The 4,653-nt window shown below is 37.1% G+C and overlaps 1 long non-coding RNA gene across 1 annotated transcript; it reads left to right on the top strand.

Annotated features, from left to right (window-relative positions):
* The first annotated feature begins 2,583 nt into the window (after window positions 1-2,583).
* Window positions 2,584-4,355, top strand: LOC145002024 (uncharacterized). Its single transcript, XR_013661784.1, has 3 exons — window positions 2,584-3,305; window positions 3,633-3,702; window positions 4,050-4,355. It is a non-coding gene; the product is annotated as an uncharacterized LOC145002024 (long non-coding RNA).
* The last annotated feature ends 298 nt before the right edge of the window (window positions 4,356-4,653 follow it).

Raw genomic sequence — 4,653 nt, 5'->3', positions numbered from 1 at the left:
GAGCCTGGTGAGCACATAGGGTTTTCAACCCACAATAAATAAGTTTATTAATTTCATCAATCAACAATAACCCGATTACCCGTTCCCGTTATCCTCACTTTACGTCCCTAAACACCTATCATAAGGGACCTAGCCTAAGGATTATCATCGGGACGGACACTACTGCTAAGGGGATTCCTCAGCAATAAATGTCCTAATAGGCAACCATGTGGGGGATGGAGTACACCGGTGAACACATCGTTCACAACACCTACAGGTTGCGAGCCTGCTAGTGTTCCACTGGACTGTCTAGAAGAGTCCGTGGTCGTCATCTATACTCCGCTAGATGACTGGATCAACAACAACAACATCGAGGCCTCTCATCATTTTATCACACATCACCTATTACATCTACCCATGTTTTACCCCAACATTTTCGTAGGTATAAAATACATATACAGTTTAAATCATTAAAAACATGTATAACAACGTTCATCTAACATAGATAGCAAGTATTCAGATAATATGCACACATAGCACGTAATTTAAATAAAATACTTCATATCTATGTGTAAGCTGAAAGTAACTATGCACTCACTTGATTAGGTGGTGACTCAGCACTCGGACAGCGCTTCGATACTCTTAAAATGATATTCCTTCGATAAAACCTAGTATCGATATCACTAGGGTTTAGTTTAATGATAACCGCGATAAATTAATTAGTCTGACTATTATCAAGCGTTAATAATGCTCAATATAACTCATAATAATGGCCCAAATAATTATTTTAAGGACCTAATAACATTCCTATAATTATTTGGAAGCTATATTAAAAATTGCGTAAGCGTATCATACTTACAGCGAATTTTATCGAAAACCGGAACTTAATTGGAGCAGCGTTTCGAAACCGAAAAACTCCTTTTTCTCGGGACTCCGGGAGCCTCGGGGCTTCCTTAGGGTGCTAGGGGTTCAACTAGGGCTTAGGGGTGGTTTGGGGTTGTAGAGAGAGAAAGAAACTAGAGAGAGAAAGGGTTTTGGTGTGAAAAATGAGGGCACCTTCGGCCCCTTTATATAGGCGCGAGGCCTCGGCCGTACGCGGGGCGTTCAGCAGCTACGCGGGGCGTTCCCGCGGATAAGGGCGCCAGCTCGCAGCCAGCTGTCTCGCACCGGACTGAGGGGAGGCGAAGGTACGCGGGGCGTACCCGGATCTCGTACGCGGGGCGTAGGGCGAGGCGCCGTGGCATCTTTTGGACCGAGAGTGAGCGGACGCGGGGCGCACGAAGCCGGAACGCTGGGCGTAGCGAGGAGCGACGCGTCGCTCATCCGCGCGAGACCGTGGGCCGCAAGCGACGGCTCTGATCGCGCCACGTCACCCGATTTCGCATCAGTTTCGCATTTTCGAGTTCAAACTTCAAAAATTCGTAACTTTCGCATACGAGCTCCGTTTTTGACGTTCTTTATATCCACGCGAAGGTGGGAACGTACTCTACAACTTTCGTTTAGACTTCGTCGGCTAATTTTGGCTCGATTTTAAATTTTATATTATTAATGGGCCGGGATACGATTGATCCGTTAAATCCTCATAACTTCTTCATCCGACATCCGTTTTTGCCCATCTTTTTCTCGTTACGCTACTCTCAACGAGATCTTCGATTCTCGTTCAGGTCGTGTCGGCTAAAAACCACTCGATCAAACATTCGAATCTCGGGCAGTACATTGCTAGTCCGAAACTTCGAGAAAGCGTAACTTTTTCATACGAAGTCGGATTTGAGCGTTCTTTTTATCGATGTTCTTAGTTTAACATATCCTACAACTTTTTTTTAGATTTCTAAGGCTAAAAAAATCTTCTATCGTAAATTTACCATTTTATGTCTTCCGGTGCCGTGCCGGTTTTGCCGTAAAACTTCGGCGGGCCATAACTTCTTCGTTATAGCTCGGATTTCGGCATTCTTTATATGTACGGAAACCTCGAGACATATTCTACAACTTTATGTAGAGATATCGGGATTATCTCACACTTAAATTTTGACGCTCATTTTTATTCTTTATTAATTATACATTTATAATTTAATAATAAACACATAAACACACAGAATTCACATAATACTCAAATAATTCATATTTATTACTTCAAAAAGAGTTACAATAGTTGACCTAGACTATTACATTGACAAAATGCTTAGCCCTGAAAACCCGGGCGTTACAGTTGCGGTCCGAAGAAAAGTCTAAATCCCAAACTTGGATAAAATTAAATGCCAAAAAGTTATACCTGAGAAACGGATATTACACAGTCATATGTATCATTTTGAGTAAAAAAATAACCATTTGTAATATTCTATGGATTTTTATTTAGTTTTACTTATAATAAATCTAAAATATTTTCATTTAATAATAATAATAATAATAATAATAATAATAATAATATTATTATTATTATTATTATTATTATTATATATTAAAATTTTCGTTCCTTAGACCTTAGCTATAGTACCTGACCATAGGTATTTTTCGTGAGTTATTTTAACGTGACCATGGTCACCGCCTCCACCGCTTACTTCCTATGTACGATCCATCTTCTCTCTTTTAATCTCACTCTACCCGTTACCATCTCTAAACACCCACCTCTATCAATCTATTGTTTACTCTTTTATTCTCCTAGCAAATCAATGATGGATGAAGGACCCCCTTACTTTCTACTGCTTTCTCGATGCTTGTATCTTCAAATGTCTCCACCGACTCATTCACAGTGACTATCGTCTCACTCCTCCGAATTCCAACTGCGACACCCCTCGAGACGACTTCTTCAAAAACAACGACTTTTGGAGATGAAACCCGTCGTCTGCCTCTATGAGCTGAAGGAACCTGGGATGGAACCAAGGTTTTAGTTTGGATTTGAAATCAATTTACAATTCAATTTTGGAATTCAATCTTCTTATGCTCTATCCCCAATACATGTATAGGGTTTTATGGTTTTATATGTTTTGTAGCCCCTTCATATCTTATCTACCTTTCCCTAGCCCTAATTTATGGTTATGTCTACGCTCAAAGAGAACGATAACGTCTCCTTTTATGAAGTCGCTGATGTGCCTTTGTCTATTTCTTTTCTTTCTCTAAAATATTTCCCTGTGTTGTGTGGTCACTAGAACAAAAAAAAAAAAAAAAAAAAAAAAGGCAGATGCCGATGATGATGGTAACGGTGCCTAACCACCGGAAAGTGCAGCGGGGGCGTCCATCCGGTGGCTATTAGAGGTATCCGGGGATTGAGTTGTTGAACGAAGTTGATATAATCGATTCCTCTTTACAAGATGCATCTCCAACTCTACCTGGTAATCTACTTCTCTTTCTATATGTCCTCTATCTAATTGTCTTATGCCTCTCCTACTCATGATGATTTCAAATTGAGAATTAAAAGTTGGAAAAAGGATTTGTGTATTGTTTGAGTGTTGTTGCAGTCTATATGTTCGATGAAATGCCTCAATGAATGTATAACTGATGTTTTGGAGTTAATTTTTTATTACTACAATTAGGGTGCATCAAAGTCATGGAGAAACAAAGAAGATGTTAGAATTAGTGTATACTATATTTAAATTTTGATCTAACATACTACTTTTTGAAGTGACTAATTGTCGAAAAAAAATATTTCAAATTTTCAGGCTGAAACCGGGTGTAGAACCGTTACAGAGCCAAGATGACTATGAAAGTGAAAAACATACAATACTTAAGGTAGACAAAGTTGATTGGCATGGTAACAAGACTATCAATAAACGATACTTACATGTCATACATTTTCATCAGTTCGATATGCATATAAATAATTATCACTGAAAAAAGAAATAAGTTATCTATCCTTGGTTTGCTTGCTTTACTTTTACATTTTTAAAAGAACATTAAATTGTTGAATATGTTAGTGATTTAACTGTTTCTTAATGTCAAAATATACACTTGGAGATAACAATGTTGTTTATCTACCAAGATGAATTGGTTAAACTATTAAGCTCATTAAGTGAAAAAGAAACACCCCCAACTTATTCTTCATTACCCGGCTTAATTCTTTTTATTAATATGTGTAGATTAGTAATGAAGCATTGGTTACAAGCGGGGTTGGTGCGGCAACAGTCGCATCAACTATTTAACATTGCTTCTTCAGAAGAACTTGATAAATGATTACATTAACGATTATGTGGAAGGTTTGTTTATTTGATTGATTTGTTTTTTTTCCCTATTTTTTTAGGATCATTGATACATAAAATGTTGGATTTGAAAATAAGTGATGTAACATCAGCATTTGGGTGAAATAAATATTACTTACTCATAGTTTCCATATGTTTTGTTTGCGGAGAGTTGAGCTTCAACATGTTGAAGGGTCTAATACCTAATTAAATGTAAGTTTGTTGCTCTTGGCAGTTACTAATTGTAGTTTTTTGTTAAAAAAAATGCATGTTGTTGTTATTGATAAATGTATGTGAGTATATTTATGTTTTGGCAAAAATAATAAGTATTTTGCTATTATTGATAAATAAATGTAAGTATATTGTTGTTTTTTGGTAAAAATAATAAGTAGGCTGCTATTATATATTAATAAAAGCCAATAACATTTTGGAATAAAGGGGTTTATATTTTCATTTCTTCCTATTATAACATTGTAGTTAAAAAAAAAAAATGAAAGTAGGATTC

The sequence above is a fragment of the Lactuca saligna genome, chromosome 6 (genome assembly GCF_052625555.1).
Source record: "Lactuca saligna cultivar CGN05327 chromosome 6, ASM5262555v1, whole genome shotgun sequence".
In the NCBI taxonomy this organism is placed as follows: domain Eukaryota; kingdom Viridiplantae; phylum Streptophyta; class Magnoliopsida; order Asterales; family Asteraceae; genus Lactuca; species Lactuca saligna.
This window is presented reverse-complemented; position numbering and strand designations above follow the sequence as displayed.